At 40.0% G+C, this 19,210-nt stretch overlaps 1 protein-coding gene across 1 annotated transcript in view; it reads right to left on the bottom strand.

Moving 5' to 3' along the window:
- The window catches only part of CTNNBL1 (catenin beta like 1), a 162,093-nt gene that overhangs the window by 62,474 nt on the left and 80,409 nt on the right, over nucleotides 1–19,210 (bottom strand). The window lies entirely within an intron of this gene.

Below are 19,210 nucleotides of genomic sequence, written 5' to 3'. Positions count from 1 at the left end.
ATTAAAAAAGACTAGAAAGACATAGATCAAAATGCTAACAGAGGTTATTTCAGGGTGGTGGGATTATGAATCACATTATTCCTTTTTCTTTTTTTTAACAGCTTTATCAAAATGTACTTCACCTACCATACAATTCACCTATTTAAAATGCACAATTCATTGAATTTTAGTATATTCACAGATACGTGCAACTATCACTACAGTCAATTAAAGAACATTTTTATTATCCCGACAAGAAATCCCCTACTCTTTAGCTGTCACCCCCCTACTCTCCCCATCCCACCCTAGCAACCACTGACCTACATTCTGTCTCTACGGTTTTGCCTATTCTGGACATTTCAAGTAAATGGTATCGTACAATAGGTGGCCTTTTGTAACTGGCTTCTTTCCCTCAGCACGACGTTTTCAAGATTCATCCGTGCTCTAGTGTGTGTCAGTATTTCATTCTTTTCTGTAGCTGAATAGTCCATTGCATGGATACGCCACAATTTGTCTATCTGTTCATCCACTGATGAACATTTGATGTGTTTATACCTTTTGGCTATTATGAATAGCGCTGCTAAAATAGTCATGTACAAGTTTTTGAGTGGACATATGTTTCATTACACTTGAGTGCATGTAAACCAAGCAGCAGAGTTGCTGGGGCATATGGTTAACTCTACGTTTAACTTTCTGAGGAACCATCAGACTTATTTCCACACTGGCTACACCATTTGACATTCCCACCAGCAGTGTGTAAATGTTCTGACTTCTCCACATCCTCACCAACACTCGTCAGCTGACTTGATGGTGCCAGCCATCCTCATTGGGTGAGAGATGGTACCTCACTGTGGTTTTAATTTCCGTTTCCCTGATAACTAATGCTGTCAGCATCTTTTCATGTGCTTACTCGGAATTTGTGTACCTTCTTCAGAGAAATGTCTATTCAGATCCTGTGGCCATTTTAAAATTAGCTTAATTATCTTTATTATTTAGTTGCAAGAGCTCTTTGTTCTGGAGATACAAGTCCCTTAACAGATATATGATTCGTAAATATTTTCTTTTTTCTAGGGGCTGCCTTTTCAACTTTCTTGATGGTATCCTCCGAAGGACACAGGTTTTCAATTTTGAGGATGTCGAACTTACCTGTTTTGTTGTTGTTGCCTGCACTTTTGGTGTCAGAGCTGATTCGATAGCATGAGGATTTATACCTATGTTTGCATTTAAGGGTTTAATAGTTTAAGTTCTGATATTTAGTTCTTTGACTCGTTTTCTGTTAATTTTTGTATGTAGTGTGAAGTAATGATACAACTTCATCTGCATGTGGACATCCAATGGTGCCAGCACCATTTGTTGAAGACTATTCTTTCCCCGTTCCAGGTTTTTGGCATTCTTATTGCAAATCAGCTGACCCCAGACACAGTTTTATTTTTGGATTCCGAATTATATTCTGTCAATTTATGTCAGTAACACACTGTCTTGATTACCACTGCTTTGTAGTAAGTTTTAAAATTGGGAATCCTACATTGTTCTTATCTCAAGACTGTTTGGCTATTCTCGGTCCCTTGCGATCAACTCCATATGAATGTAAGGATCAGCTTATCAATTTCTACAATGATGTCAGCTGGCATTTTGATAGGGATTGTGCTGAATCCATATAACTTTTGGGGGAGTACTGCAATCTTTCATTTCTTAGCTCTTCCTTAATTCCTTTCAACAATGTTTTGTAGTTTTCAGGGTATAAATTTTGCACGCACTTCTCTTGTTAAATTTATTCCTAGGTATCATACTCTTGATGCTATTGTAAATGGAAGTATCTTCACAGTTTCACTTTCAGATTGCTCATTGCGAGTGTACAACTGATTTTTGTAAATTAATCTTTATATTATCCTGCAACCTTGCTGAACTCACTTATTAGTCCTGATAATTTTTTGGTGGATTCTTTAGGATTGTCTACAGACAAGAGAACATCCTTTGTAAACAGAGAGAGTTTTACTTCCTCCTTTCCAATCTGGATGCCTTTTATTTCATTTCCTTGCCTAATTGCCCTGGCTAGAACCTCCAGTACAATGTTGAATGTAAGTGGTGAAGTGGTGTCTTGTTGCTGATCTTAGGGGGAAAGCATCCAGTCTTTTAGCATTCACTGTGATGTTAGCTGTGGATTTTTTGTAGCTGCTCTATATCAAAGGTTGGAGAAATTCCCTTGTATTCCTAGTTTAGGTATTTTTATCATGAAAGATGTTGGGTTTTGTCAAATGCTTTTTGCATCTTATTATTCCCTTTCCTGTTTTTCGTGTTTCTTTAATTTAAAAAAAAAAATTTTTTTTTTTAACGTTTATTCATTTTTGAGAGACAGAGAGAGACAGAGCATGAGCAGGGAAGGGGCAGAGAGAGACGGAAACACAGAATCCAAAGCAGGCTCCAGGCTCTGAGCTGTCATAACAGAGCCTGATGCGGGACTAGAACTCACGGACCACGAGATCACAACCTGAGCCAAAGTCGGACGCTCAACCGACTGAGCCACCCAGGCGCCCCATGTTTTTCGTGTTTCTTAATTAACATGCATTACTTTGAGAATTACAAAAGTTAAATTATTTTCAAGAAAAAAATACAAGTGATTTTCCCCCTCAAGTCCAAAGGTCATAAAATAATTATGCCACTGTCTACTGCTCTTGCAAATAGTTCTCTAAGGAGTATAATTTTCTATAACCTTCCAGTGTTTTCTTTAACACTCTATGAGATAGAGAGGAACAAGTCAGTCATTTCATATCTTGGTAATCAACCAAGTAAATCAACCAACCAATCCAATATTCAATATTTACTGAGCACTTACTCAGTACTGTGGAAGACACAAGAGAAAAACAAAAATTAAGACATGGCTTCTGCTTTCAAAAACATGTAAATCTATTTAGGGAGACTAAATTAATATGAAATAATCAGGCAAAAGTATAAGTTTGCAAATAACCTTTTCCCCATTCGATCTACAAACATTTATTGGATACCTCTCATGTGACTACGATAGACCAAGTCTCAGTCCTCATGGAGCTTACACTCTTACTGCAGGAGACATACGGAAAATCGAGGCACTTGATAGTGTTAGGTGTGATGGAAATAATGCAATGTAAAAGAATGAATGAATGGAGAGGATATTTTGAGTTAGGTCACTGCAGAAAGCCTCTTTAGGGGTAACATTTATATTGAGATCTGAGTGTTGACATGAATTGGTCTGGAACATTTTAGGGGCAAAACATTAAAGGCAGAAGGAACAACAGGTGCAAAATCCCTAAGGTGGAAATGGGCCGGCATGGTCAGAGAACAGACAGAAGACTGGCATTTTTGAAGCATAAAGGAACAGTATTCCTAGCTTAGATCTGAGGGGAAAACATGGGCCATATCAAAGGCCATGCCACCTTGTCTTGTATGGCACAATAAGGCCTCCAAGTAAAGAACTGGTTCTAGGAGTTAAGCAGATCAAATTCAATCATGTTTGTTCTGAGACTATTATGTGTTAGTTACTTTAGAGGGAGAGAGAGATTAGGTACATCTGGGGGAGTATAGGAAAAAACAGATATATATGTAAATATTTGAAAGCAGGTGAAAAAGTAAGACGGGTGACTGTGGGTTACTCCTAGTAAAGCCTGGAGAAGAAAGTCCATCAGCTTGAGGAGAAAACAAGGGTAAAAATTTTTCAAAATTATATTTTGAAGAATATGGACAATTCAGTCATATTTTTAGGGTGTCAAGAAGCCAATGGTGATGAGGATACTAAAGATATAAAAGGGGAGAATGGACAGATGGAGCAAGGTCACTGTCAGGCAAGAGGAGGCAAGGCCTGACCAAAAAGGGCCCAAAGCCCTTCACCCAGTTTCTCACCTGAAAGCCAAAGAAAAGAAATTGGAAATAACCTCCCTTAAAGGAATCGGAAATAACTTCTCGTTGATAGCCTTTTGCAGAGGAAACACTATTAAGACATCGCATTATTTAAGTGCTAAAGATGACGAGGCACGCTTATCCTAGGTCAGACTAGCCAGCCCAAATTGGGTCCTGATGAGTTAAGAAAAGGAGAAGAGGTAAAAAGCTTGTTGACAGAGCCCCTTGGTGCTGGCCCATCCTGGCTTACCTGAGGCTGTTCCATTTCTAGCATTGAACGTACCACAGCCTGGGAAACCTCTCAGTCCCAGGCAAACCAAGACAGCTAGACATCTTACTTGGTGCCTACCTCAAAAGACCAAGGATGTACTGTGAATACAGTACCTTTATTCCCTACCTTTATTCCCCTGGCCACAGAATTAATCAAAACAACCCACAGATACTCACAAGTGACATTCAACACAACTACTGAGTTTAAAAGAAAAAAAATGGCTACCACTGAGCACGTGCCTTCACGCAGCGGGCACGACACTAGCTGCCAGGAAGTATACACTCCCTGTCTTTAAGCAATGTAAGGACAGTTACATAAAAGTAATTTCAAAAGCCCAAAGCAATAGAAACTAAGTCCAAGGAGGTGAAAGGTGGAGATAATTAACTTTATCTGGGAGAAGTCAGTGAAGGTGTCAAATGGACAGTAACATCTGAACGGAGTCTGAAGAACGAGCATCTGCCAGGCAGAGAAGGGCGTGCGGCGCCACCGGGGGCAGTGTGCGTAAAGAGCATGCGCGAAGGTACGGTAGGCAGTACGAGTGCGCCACGTAGGGGACCAGAGGTAGCTGTGAATGACCTGGGTTGGAAAAGGACGAAGGGGAGGCAGGCGGAGGTCGTGACAGGCCCTAGATGTGCTGCCGGGCCCCTGGGCTCCATGCCATAGATGTTGAGAAGCCATGAGATGTCGAAAACGAGGACACTGGATGGATACACTCTAGCAAGCTTACTCTGGCAGCAGTGTGATGAAGGGACTGGAGCGACAGAGCTTGGAGGCAGGGAGGTCAGTCAGGAGCCCACGACAAGCTAAGTGAAAAATGACAAAGAGCTCTGAGTACCATAAAAAAGGCACGTTTGTGAGACATGAAATCTTAAGTATCAGGAGCAGAGTAAGCAAGGTTCCAAATTCAGCAGGAAAGGGTTTTCTGCATCAAGCTAAGTCTATCAGGAAACGAGACAAATAATATATTTGTTTTCACTGTAGCTGGACTTAAGCACCCTACTTTACAAACTGAATCTGCAAAGGTCATGACTAGGGCAGATAATGATGTGAGCAGAAATTAGGAAACTGAGATATAACATCCTCATTGTTCAGTCACTCAGGAAAAGGCCTCTCGAAATGAATGATGGTCATGTTCCAGGGCACCTTCAGTTACCACGCAGCATACATTTAAACCATTTCACAAATAACACAGAATTGGTGGAAATACTAAAGGTAAAAAACTCTGATTCAGCCAAGCCTCGCTCTTTTTTCCTGCCTAAGCAAATTCAACAAACAAAAGATTTAAAAAGTAAAAGCCTTCTTCACATAGGCAGTGTGAGACACGTTTAAAGGGGGCAGTAATTGCATATTGATCACCATTTAGGCAAGCTGCATGGAGGTGAACTTTGGAATATTCATTGGGCTTAAGTTCAGGCTTTTAGCAATCAATAGCTGTTTGGCCTGACTTTCTTGGGTTGACTTTATTTGAAATATTTATTCTACTGGAGGACAAGTAGTTTATCTTAGTCTTGTCTGGGTTCATCAGGTTGTCGATCACGCCACGACCAAAGTGAAGGTTAGCCTCTGTAAAAGTGGGTGGTTGTGGGAAATGACAGAGTCATCTACGCTCCTCATTCTGCCAAAGTGAAGCTTCTGATGAGGAGGAAGGGATGGGGAGAGGGAAGTTTCCACTGTTGTTTTAATTAGCTTGTTCTTCTTCATTATACAAGAACGCTTTTGCAATGAACATTCATTCTGAGTATACTTTTTTCTGTTCATTTATTCTTTCATCAGATATTTCTGGGGTGCCTAACAGGCGCCAGATAGAAGTTGAGGACACAGAGGCAGGCCCAGCTCATGTTTGTGAGGCACTCAGTTCACAGGTGACACAGATAGGCAGACAACGGGTATACTGAGAAAAAGCCAAGCACCACAGTGGAGGTTTTATTCTACAAAATAGAATACGAATGCGGGAAGGAGGGCTGACTGTGTCTGAGTGGGGGAGGCCTCACAAAGGAGATGATGCCTGAACCGAGCCTCACTGGATGTCCTTCCCAGACACGCAAAAAGGGAGAGGGGATTTCAAGCAGCAGGAAACAACAGCACGCGCAAAGACACGAGTAAGCATGGACCATTCGGAGAAGCGGGGCATGGTGTGGCTGCAGTACAAACAGCAAGAGGGGCGGCAGCAAAATGTGTGTTAGATTACACTTGCCTCACTGGATCGGGAGGGATTCGGTGTGGGATTCGGTGTGGCGGGGCGGGCACAGAAGAAAGGGGGGAAACACACCACAGGCAGAGATGGGTAAAAAGGGCAAAGTACTAACAGACTAGGAGGGAAAAGGACTGAATTCAGATTGAACCTGAGGTACCTGTGAAGCATGGCAGTGATGTCCAGCTCAAACTTACAGGTCTGAAGTCCAGGAATGATATTAAAAATAGGGGGAAATGTGGAAGAATTATTAAATCTATGGGCAGTGTCTAAAGCCATGGCATGAATAAGACTACCCGGAAAGGGTGCAGATAAAAGGGATCCAACCTTGGAGGAAAGTTACTTGCAGGACAAGTAAAAGAGTTGTGAACTCCACTCCCTCCCTAACCAAGAGACTGATGAATGGGGGGGAAAAAAGAGAGGTGACAGGCAGTCTTTAAAAGATACTGTGAACCACAAACTAATCCCGCAAGAAACTTGGATAATGCCATATGACATCACTATTATTCGCTTTACAATACACATGCTAAAGTTCACTTCCTTTTAGCTCCCAAAATAGAAGATCACTTTCCAGGATCCAGGATTTCTATGAATTAGACCGTGAGATCAAGGTAACTAAATTCATAGTTGCTCTCAAACTATAGTGCCAAAGAACTGGTGCTCTGGGAGATGCTGAGATATTCTACCACTAAAATAGAATAAGGGTGGTCTTCTATGTTCTGGACACAGTCTTTACAATTTTCCATTTCAGTTCCCATCCGTTTTTCATAAACTGCTGGTACCAATCACTGCTTGACTGCCTGTGCCAGAAAACAAAACAAATATGTGGGAAACAGAGGTTAAGATTTTGGTTTGTAGCACTATGGTGGGCCAGTTATGCAGAGAAACCACTCACAGCAGAGCTGACGGTAAAGTAAGATGAACAATCAATGACCAAAACCTAGGGCTCTAAAGAGCACAGGCTGACAAACTTTCGGGAAAGGGCCAGACAGAAAATACTATAGGTTTCATGGGCCATTATGGTTTCTGTAGCATCTTTTTCTGGGTGTTTGTGTGTGTCTAAAAATATATACGACACTTTAAAGATATGAAAACCATTCTTAGCTTGCTGGTCACAGAAAAACAGACCTCAGCCAGATTTGTTCCACAGGCCTTAGTTGCCAACCCCCAATAAAGAGGGTCAACAAAGCTCAAATCTGGTTCTTCAAAAAGATGAGTAAAATCGACAAAACTGTGGCAAGAGTGATCAAAAAAAAAAAAAAAAAAAGAGAGAGAGAGAGAGAGAGAAAAGGCACACACACAAAAAACAATAACAGGAATGAACTAAAGGGGAAAAAACTACAGGTACAGCAGCTATTAAGACAACAGAAGGAAAAACTGCATGCCAAAAACTTGGAAAACAGGTGAAATGGACAAACTCCTAGAAAAATATGAATTCCCCCAAATGACTCAACAAAGTAAGAAAACCTGAATGGGTCTATAAGCATTCAGAAAACTGAATCAGTCGTTTAAATCTTCTCTCAAAGAAAACTTAAAGTCCAGAAGCAATCACTATCAAGTTCTACCAAACATTCAAGAGGGAAATAATTCCAGTATTACTTAAACTCCTACAGAACACAGAAAAATAAGGAACATTATTCAGCTCATTTAATAAAGCTCAAACAAACAAAAAACAACCTCTGACACCAAAACCTTCCTGAGAGTAAACTTACAGGCCAATCTCACTCAGGTATAGATATAAAATTCCTAAATAAAATACAGAATCCTAGAGAACATTAAAAAAAGATGGGCCTCTTCCAGGAATGCAAGGTTAGTTCAACATCAGAAAACCCATTCATTTTCCCTCTATTAGCATTAAAAAAACCATCTCAATAAATGCAGAAAAAGCATTTGATAAAACTGATTGATCAGTTATATAAGATCTGTGACATCAGAAAGAGAATAAATTTCCTTAATCTGATAAATGCGATTCCCCCCAAAACTCAAAACAAACATTATACTCAATAAAATATATTCCTTTTAACAGCAGGAGTAAGACAAGTTTACCCTTGATCACTGCTCCTTCCTATTCAACACTGCATTAGAAGTCATAGCTAGTAATTTTTTAAAAAAGTGTTTATTTACTTTTGAGAGAGAGAGAGAGGAAAATAGAGAGAGACGCAGGGCTCAAACTCACAAACTGTGAGATCATGGCCTGAGCCGAAATCAAAAGTTGGACGCTTAACCCACCGAGCCACTCAGGCACCCCATAGCTATTAAAATTTAAACATACACACACACACACACACACACACACACTAAAATGAAATGTGATAGAAAATAATCTTGTTCCCACCTATTAACTTTCTACTCCCTAAAAGAGGTAAACAGCCAGAGGTTTGCTACTAAAGGTTTAACAACTAGCTCCCCAGGAAAAAAGTGCTGATTTGTTGTATTTTCCTACTTACATGGTATAAATACTCCCACCATAGCTGATTTCAAGTTACCAATGCGATACCACTAAACATGGTATTGGAAAGAGAGATGTATAGTCAGCTTTCATGACCTTATATGAGCTAACTCAAACATATCACTGCTTATACATCCCTCCGCCCACTATAGACATCAAGGTTGGCCATGTGACTTTGTGGCCAATAAAATGTAAGTGTAAGTAACATATGTGCCTTTAGAGGAGAAGTTTTAAGATTTATTGCATTAGTCAGTCTTTCCTCTCTGCCACAAGAAAGTCACGTCCCACTGAACACTGTTCCTTTAGCATGAATCCCAAAATAAAGACGTGAAGCAGAGCTTCAGATGGCCAGGGATGGATGTATCGGGAGTGAAAAGTAAACATCTGTCACTGAAAGTCCTTGAGGCTTCACAGTTGTTACTGCAACAAAATTGGACTGATACGTGACATAGCAAAGTTGCTTAAGGTAAGATCAATATGTAAAAGTTAATTGTATTACTGTCCACTAGCACTAAATAGTATGAAACTGTACGTTAGAGAGTATTTTTTAAAATATATAATATGCTCTTGCCTTCCACTTTGGGCCAAGATGGAGTAACAGGGACTAAATTTATATCTCCTCTCACGCCCAAAACAAAGGACGAAACGTAAAACAACGGTTTTTGGACACTTGACATCAGGTAGCACCAAGACAGTGATTCCTGAGACAGGGAAACACATGCCATGAGCCCAACTAGCTGCTTGGAGAGTTTCCAGGCCTCCAAGCAGGGAGGAGACATAGTGCAGAGGAGGGCAGCCCGATGAAGGGGAGTTCATAGGGCAGAGTACCAGACCAAGAGCTGCACAGGGGTCTGCAGAGGGCCCTCTCTGAGTCCTCAGTTGAGTACTTACTAGAAATGCATGTGAGGAAACTAACCAAGGCTGCGGGAAGGAACCACCTAGAAGAAGAAGGGGCAAACAATGCCCAGAACTCACCGAGGGCCAGGAATAGTTTGGGTTCCCAACAGCTGGAGTGAAAAAACTTTCTGAATTCACGGTGCATCAGGTAGAGCACTAAGGAGGGCACGGTTTCAGTCCTTCAGTCCTGAGACAAAATCAGCCACAGACTAAAGGCTAGTCCGGTCCCACCTAACAGAGCTTAAGAGTAGGCCTCCCGGGGCGCCTGGGTGGCGCAGTCGGTTAAGCGTCCGACTTCGGCCAGGTCACGATCTCGCGGTCCGTGAGTTCGAGCCCCGCGTCGGGCTCTGGGCTGATGGCTCGGAGCCTGGAGCCTGTTTCTGATGCTGTGTCTCCCTCTCTCTCTGCCCCTCCCCCGTTCATGCTCTGTTTCTCTCTGTCCCAAAAATAAATAAAAAACGTTGAAAAAAAAAAATTAAAAAAAAAAAAAAAGAGTAGGCCTCCGAAGGAGCAAACTACTCCCAGTAACTTACCTGTATCCTAGAACAAAGCTCAAAAATATTTATAAGGAGACACACCCACACACCCAGCATCCAATGAGGTAAAAGTCACAATATCTTAATTTCAGAAAACAATTAACAGGCATTTAAAGAGGCAGGAAAATATTAACCATAAAGAGGAGAAAAATAATAAAAATAACAGTGATGACAGAATCAGAAGACAAGGGCATTAAAAGTTATTATAACTATACTTGATTTAGTCAAGGTAGAAAAAAGCTTCAGTATGCTAACTAGAAACAGGGAAGATATCTAGAGAAGAAAAATACAATGTCTGGTGAAAAATACATGGGATGAGAATAAGTGCAGAAGAAAAGAGTGAGCTTGAATACATAACAATAGAAACTACCTAAAATAAAACACGGAAAGAAAAAACAGACTGGAAAAAATTAATAGATTACTAGGGAATTGTGGTTGGATAACTTTAAACAGCCTGATATACATGTAACTGGAGTTTCTGAAAGGAGGATGGGGCAGAAAAAAAAATATCTGAAAATACAATGATTGAAAGATTTCCACATTTGATGAAAACAATACACCCACAGATCCAAGAAGAACCCAAACACAAGAGATAGGAAGAAAACTACATCCAGGTACATCATAACCAAACTATTCAAAATCAGGGAGAAAAGATCCTAGAAACATCCAGAAAAAAGGGACACGTTACATCCAGAAGAACTAATACATAAGGATGACAGCAGACGTCTCACTGCAAACCAAGCAATCCAGCAGACAGTGAAGCAACACTCTTAAGAGAATTGAAAGAACTCCTACCTCCCCACCCAGTAACAAAGAATGCTATACCTGCTGAAGATATCATTTAAAGGAGAAGGCAAATATTTTTTCAGACATACCCAAGTTGACAAAAGTCATCACCAACAGACCAGCAGTACAAGATGTGTTGAAGGAAATCGTTTGGGAAGAAAGAAACTGATACCAGATGGAAATCTGGATCTACAGAAGAATGAAGAACACTGGCAATGGCTAATATGTTCATAAAAGTAAAATACTTTTTTCTTACTTTAAAAAAATCTCTTTGAAACATGATTGATTATTTATGGGGCACCTGGGTGGCTCACAAGGTTAAGCGTCCAACTCTTTTTTTTTTTTTAATTTTTTTTTTTTTTTAACGTTTATTTATTTTTGAGACAGAGAGACAGAGCATGAACGGGGGTGGGTCAGAGAGAGGGAGACACAGAATCTGAAATAGGCTCCAGGCTCTGAGCTATCAGCACAGAGCCCGACGCGGGGCTCGAACTCACGGATAAGCGTCCAACTCTTGATTTCAGCTTGGGTCATGATCTCTTGGTTTGTGAGATCAGGCCCCACATTGGGCTCTGGGGTGTCAGTGCTTGGGATTCTCTCTCTCCCTCTCTCTACCCCTCCCCTACTTTTGTGTGTGTGTGCATGTGCATGTGCATGTGCGTGCTCTCTGTCAAAAAAATAAACATTAAAAAAACATAATTGATTATTTAAACAAAAGATAAACAATACGTATTAGAATTTATAACATATGTAGAAGTAAAATATATGACAACAAAAACATAAAAACCAGGAGGGAGAAATGAAAGTTTACTGTTGCAACGTCCTTACACTACAGATGAAACAGTATACACTACTTGAAGATGGACTGTGATAAGATGTATACCATCAATTTGAAAACAACCACTAAAAAAGCAAAGAGAAAGAGCTAAGAAGCCACCTAAGAAAATAACATGGGATAAAAAATGTTAACCTAAAAGAAGGCAGATGAAGCAAAAATGGGACCAAAAAAGAGATGAGAAAAATAGAACAACCTGCAAGAGGGTAGATCTAAACTCAATCAGAAACCACCATATCAAGGGTCACATTAAATGTAAATGGCATAAACATTTCAATTAAATGGCAGCAATTCTTATGGGGTTAATAAAGAAGACTCCAATGTATAATGCTCACAAAAACCCCTACATCTTAAATATAAAGACACAGGGGTGTCTGTCTGGATAGCTCAGGCGGTTAAATGACTGACTCTTGATTCAGGCTTAGGTCATGATCTCATGGTTTGTCAGTTTGAGCCCTGCATCGGGATCTGTGCTGTCAGTGTAGAGCCTGTCAGGGATTCTCTGTCTCCCTCTCACTCTGCCCTTCCCCTGCTTTCTCTCTCTCTCTCTCAAAATAAATATATTTTAAAAATATAAATAAAAAAATAAATATAAAGACACACAGGCTTGCAGATGGCTATCTTCTCACCATATCCTCATAGGGCCATTTTCTCTGTGCGCACACCCTCCTGATGTTGTCCCTTCCTCTTCTCATAAGATCACCAGTTCTACTGGATTAGGGGCCTACTCTTATGACCCTATTTAACCTTAATTACCATCTTAGGGCCACCTTGGGAATTTGGGCATCAACATATGAACAGGGGAGGGGACAAAATTTATTTCATGATAGATGGTAAAAGATATACTATGCTTATATGAATTAAAAGAAAGTTGTGGTGGCTATATTAATATCAAACAAAGTAGATTTCAGATCAAATAATATTATCAGGGATAAAGAGAGTCATTTCATTATGATAAAAGAGTCAATTAAGCAAAACAGCATATACTCCTAAATGTTTAACCACCTAAAAGAATTTCAAAATACATAAAGCAAAAACTGATGAAACTCAAAGGAGAAACAGACATACTCACAACTATAGTCAGAGGTTTCAACACCCCTTTTAATAACTGATAAAATAAGTAGACAGAAAATATTTAAGGATATAGAAGACTTGAACATGACCATTAACTTAACCTGACATTTACAGAACATTCTTTTCAAGTGCACAGGAATATTTAACAATACAGACTGTATTCTGGGCCAAAAACCAGTCTTAATAAATTTAAAAGGGTTCAAATCATATAAAGTATGTTCTCTGACCACAATGGTATTAAAGTAGAAATAAAGAACAGAAAGATATGTGAGAAATCCCCAAATATTTGGAAACTAAATAACACACTTCTAAGTAATTCATGGGTTAAGGATGAAATCAAAAGAGAAATCAAAGTATTTTGAACTGAAAATACAATATATCAAAATGTGGGGGCACCTGGGTGGCTCAGTCAGTTAAGCATCTGACTCTCAACTTTGGCTCAGGTCATGATCTCACAGTTGTGAGATCAAACCCTGCCTCAGGCTCCGTGCTAAGCATGGAGCCTGCTTAAGATTCTCTCTCCCTCTCCCTCCTTCCCCATTCATGCTCATGTGTGCAAACTCTCTCTCTCAAAAAAAAAAAAAAAAAAAAAAAAAAAAAAAAAAAAATATATATATATATATATATATATATATATATATATAAAAGAAAGTGTATACAACAAGGCATAAAGCAGCAATTAGAGGAAATTTTATAGCATCATATGTTAAAAAATAAGATCTCAAATAAATGATCTCAAATTCCCACCCTGAGAAATCAGAAAAAGAATATCAAATTAAACCACAAGTAATCAGAAGCAAAAAAAAAATTGATCAGATCAGAAATCACTGACATAGAATTGAAAAAAAAAGCACAAAAAACCAGAGATAAATCAGTCAGAAAAACTTGATTCTCTGACAAGATCAACAAAATTGATAGCCAGACTGATTAGGGAAAAAAGGAGGCATCAATGGCTAACACTGGGAATAAGGGAGGGCACATCATTACAGATTCTATAGATTTAAAAGGATAATAAGGGAATATTCATGAACAACTTAATGCCCATAAGTTTGGCCACCAAGATAAAATGAATCCTTGAAAGACACCGACTACCTAAGTTTACTCAAATAGAAAACAATAAAAATCACTGGAACAAATTTAAAAGTTATATTTCATCAAAATGTAAAACTTTTCAAAAGACTACTTTATGAAAATGAAAAGACAAGTTATGGACTGGAATAAAATATTTGTAAAACATATATCTGACAGGGGCACCTGGGTGGCTCACAGTCAGTTAAGCGTCTGACTCTTGATCTTGGCTCAAGTCATGATCTCACGATTTGTGGGATCGAGCCCCACATCAAGCTCTGCACTGACAGTGTGGAGCCTGCTTGGGATTCTCTCTCTCCTTCTCTTCCTACCCCTTCCCTGCTCGCAGTCTCTCTCTCTCAAAATAAATAAGCATTGAAAAAAATTATTTTTAAAACATGTATCTGACAAAAGATTGTATCTATGATATATAAAGGATTGTTATAATTCAATAATAAGACAAATAATCCCTCTCCCCCCAACCAAAATGAGCACGAGATTGAACAGACACCACCAAAGAAGACATGTGGATGGCAAATAAATACATGAAAAGTCACCCAATATCATCAGCCACAAGGGAAATGCCAATTTTTTTTACAAGTTTATTTTTTGAGAGAAAGACAGAGAGAACACGGGCACAAGCAGGGGAGGGGCAGACAGCGAGGGAGACAGAGTGGATCCAAAGCAGGCTCTGTGCCGACAGCAGAGAGCCCCATGTGGGGCTCGAACTCATGGACTGTGAGATCATGACCAGAGCTGAAGTCAGACGCTTAACCAACTGATCCACCCAGGAGCCCTGGGAAATGCAAATTAAAAGCACAAGACATCTATACACACCCACTAGAATGACTGACACAAAAAACAGTGACCATACCAAGGATTAGCGAGGGTGTGGAGCAAATGCCAGTCTCATACACTGTTGGTGGGAATATAAAAACGGTACAGTATGACAATTTTGCAAACAGACTGACAGTGTCTTAAAAAGTTAACCATATACCTATTACATGCCCCAGACTCATAGGCATTTATCCAAGAGAAATTAAAAATACATGCACCCAAAGGTACGTACTTGAATATTCATACTTTTGTTTACAAGAGCAAAAAACTGGAAGCCCATATGTCCATCAACAAGTGAATAAACGATCTGGGATATATTTCTAAAATGGAATGCTACCCAGCAAAGAAAAAGAATTAATGATACACATGGAATGAATCTCAAAATAATTATAGTTGGTTAAATACGCCAGACCAAAAAGAAGAGCACATACTGTATGACTCCATTTGCATAAAGTTCTAGAAAATGCAAACTAACCTATAATGGTCAGAAAGCAAATCAATGGTTGCCTGGAGACGTGAGGTGGAGGGAGAGGAGTTATAGATTACCAAGGGGTACAAGGAAACATTTGGGTGTGATAAATATGCTTATTGCCATGCTTGTGGTGATGGTATGATAGGTCTACACATACTGCAGAACTCATCAAATTGTATACTTTAAATCTGTGCAATTTACACTGGAATGATGAATAGCTATGAAGTCTGAAGGAAGGGCTCAGACAGGTCCTCCACCATTTCGTGCCAAGTAAACTTGCTTCAGTTTAATCTGCCTTCTCAGCCACAGCACTTTCCATTTATGAAGAGGTAACGCCAGCCTGGAGGGCTGTTGGAAGGATTACTTTGTGCTCTGAAGCATTTTTCTGGTTCCCAGAGAACAGGTGCAAACACTATTCTTCGTCGAAGAAAGAATGGTAATATTCAGTGTGCGGAGAAAGGGAATGCTTGCTTGTTGGACAAACAGCAAGCAAGGTGTGTGTGTGCAGCTTGGAGCACAAACCCTATACAGCCCCATTAGGAAGCACAGCTGATTTCTAAAACATTTGCATTAGTGTTTTGCTTTTGCAGTTGAATCCAAGAGACTGAAAGTCCGAAGAAAAGGCTCTCGTTCTCCAAAAACAACAACAAAAACCTGTAAAGGACCACGAGGATAAAAATGCAATCAAGTTTGGCCCTTCACAGGTTCATGAAGAACAAAACCACTACGGAACAAGCCAAAAAGCAAGGGAATAAAATTTCAAGGTTTAAGAGTTCCCCAGTCTGGCCTACCTACCTTTAATGCTCTGGTACGAGCCCACGGTCCAGAACCGGGCCTGCAAATGCTCACTCTGCAGATGATATACCATTGTCATTTTATTTATGTTCTTTGTCAGAGACAATTTTCTTTAGATTAAGGAAAATCTTACTGAAAAGCCTCAGAAGAAAAAAAATCGGTGGTTCCTAAAGAGATGTGTCTATGTACCCTTCTCTTTCTTTCTTCTTTCTCTCTCTCTTTTTTTTTGTCTATACAGTTAATAACCAAGATGGGTTCACTGTGTTTCTGCTACACAACCCCAAGCTGCATTTGTACACATCCCTTGGGATCTCAGTGGTCTCTTCTCTTTCTAACTGGAACAGGGTTTTACAACAGAAGTAATAAGCTTCATGTCAACATTTTCAAGGAAACTGACAATGTAATTCTTCTGTCTCCCACTGGCTTTGTTGTTTCTTAAAGAACACTGAACCACTGAAACAAGGACATACTGTTAAAAAGTGCTCTGCAGTGGCAAGAAGCAAATGATCTGGAGTACAGTCTATAATTAAACCTGATATATTGAAATCCTCTATTTGCAGCAACCATCCTACCAAAGAGAGACAGCTGTAACCAAGAATGTGGAAATGGCAAACCAGGGGGCAATGAGGGCATTTTTATAGCTCAATCCTCATGTCTGGATAAATTCTAAAAGGGCCATCCCCCCATAAGTCAGTCATTTTTTTTTAAGTTTATTTATTTATTTTGAGAGAGAGGCATCTAAGGAGGGGCGGGGGGGGGGGGGCGGGGAGGGGGTAGAGAATCCCAAGCAGCTCCGCGCAATCTCATGAACTGTGATCATGACCTGAGCTGAAATCGAGAGTCGGACGCTTAAATGACAGAGCCACCCAGATGCTCCAAAGTTAGTCTTATTTCTGTGAATTGGTCTCTCTGAATCTGATCATTCTGTTAAACTGCACAATAAATTGTGGCTTTCCTAAATTTTCTTTTTCTCTCAACTATACCTGACTACAAAAATACCACTTGGCTTCATTATTCATATCTTAACTCTTCTGCTGCCAGCCAAAGACCATGCAAACATCCTCACTGTACTGTAATTCTTGCAATCAAAGCAAAAGAATGAGACCAAGTTGCTTGACCCACAAGGAGCAGTATTTTCTCCATCAGGGGAGTACAGACCATATACACACAGTATATACTGCCCACGAGGTTCTGCGCCTTCCACCCTCACCCCACCTTTTCTCTTTCCTTATCAAAACATTATGACTAAATGAGAAATTCCTTTGGGGGGGGTTCCTATACTCTAGGATGGCTAGCTGCTGCTTTTTCCACGGCATGAGTTCATTTTTAAATACCACCTCAACAATCTTTTCTTTCCCAAAATGTCTTCATCTGTCCTTTGACAGAGAAAAAACAAAAAACAAAAAGCTTTTTTTTCCCCTCATTGATTCTGTCAAGCACTGTGAAGTCCAAACAGTCTTAACACAGGAGTGAAAGAAAAAGTTACCTGACAACTAAACTAACACCTGTGTGGGAAGGTAAGGCGGAGAACAAAGGCCTGTCTGGTAAGGGCGAAGAGGTAGGAGACCTCCTTACAGTCCTACAAACAAATGCCGAGAGACTGCAAATCTGCATGAAGGAATTCTCTGGACCTTGAGCAGAAAGGTTGTAAGAAATGAATGCCTAAACCATAACCCTGAAATAACTAGGAGGCTGGTGGGAGAAGAGTGTTGAGAGGTTCAAGTGTCCCAAAGCGGGATAAAGTGAAGTGCGGACACTTGTGTGGGTTTCTGCTCTGCAGCACAGCATGAGCACAGGCCAAACAGGGCAGCGAGCCCGGGACTACAGCTGATGCCTGGCTTCTCCGGAGCCTTGAAGATGAGGTTCAGAACCACCCTGTGGCCTATGTTGTGTTCTTCGGGCATTAAAAAATCTGATGGAGAAAAACAGGGCCAAATATACGCAGGCAGAAGACTGAGCTCTCAGCTATACGGCTTTTACGAAGTCACTCCTCATTCTTTGGGTCTATGCATGGGGTTTGCTAGAAATTCTATAAACCAATGATTTTAAAAAGCAAAAATGTTTCTCAGATCTTTCTCATTCACTTAGGAAATATTTACTGGGCACCTAATGTGTATCTGTGGCTAGGCACTGGGGATACCAAGAAGGGGACGACCTAGTTTCTGTTCTCGAGAGTCCTATAGTACAGTCAGAGACCAGCAGATGCCTACCACACAGGATGGTAAGTGCTCCCACAGAGGAAAGCACAGGATGCTAGAACCTAATCCTCAACATGTGAGAGTGGGTGGGTGGGTGGGTGGGCGTAAGGGCTGGGCTGGGGAAGTGACACAGGGGGAGGGGATTCTTAAAGAAATTTAGTTTAATCATCAAGTGTTGAGGAGGATAGGGAGCAACTGGAATTCTCACGCCTTGCTGAGGAGGGGATATAAAATGATACAATCACTTTGGAAAACAGCTTGGGAGTTTCTAATATTGAACTTACATTTCCAATATGACCTAGTCATTCCACTCCTTAGGTATTTACCCCAGAGAAATGAAAATATGTATTTCTCTAAAGACTTTTAAGCAGCTTTATTAACAAGAGCAAGACACTGGCAACAACCCAAATGTTCACCAACAGGTGAATAACAAAAACAACAGACACACTGGAATGCAGAAGTATAATGGAATATTACGAACACGGACAAGAACCAAACTACTGGCAGACACAAAATGAACGAATCTCAAAAACAATCTGTTGAGTGACATAGGCTAAACAAAACACATACTAAATAAGTTCAAATTTAAAAACTGATACTTGATTCAGTCATTAGGAAGCATTTAAGTCTGTTTGGAGAAACTCAGGTATGGGAATCTACTTTTTCAACTTTAAATTGTACGAAATCTAAACACACAGCAAGTACTTTATGAAAATTTAACACTGAACTGAGATGTAAATATGCACTAGGCTGCAAAGACCTAGGATGAAAAAAAGTAGAATGGTTCAATAATGTTTTTTTATCGATTACCTCTCGAAATGATTTTTAATATATTGGGTTAAATAAAATGTTATTAAAATTAATTTTCTTTCTTTCAACCTTTTTACCATGCTACTACAAAACAGAAGCTTATATATCTAGCTTGCATTCCATTTCTGTTGGACAGGGCCAT

The sequence above is a fragment of the Puma concolor genome, chromosome A3 (assembly GCF_028749965.1).
Source record: "Puma concolor isolate L17-30 chromosome A3, mPumCon1.1.hap2, whole genome shotgun sequence".
NCBI classification, from domain to species: domain Eukaryota; kingdom Metazoa; phylum Chordata; class Mammalia; order Carnivora; family Felidae; genus Puma; species Puma concolor.
This window is presented reverse-complemented; position numbering and strand designations above follow the sequence as displayed.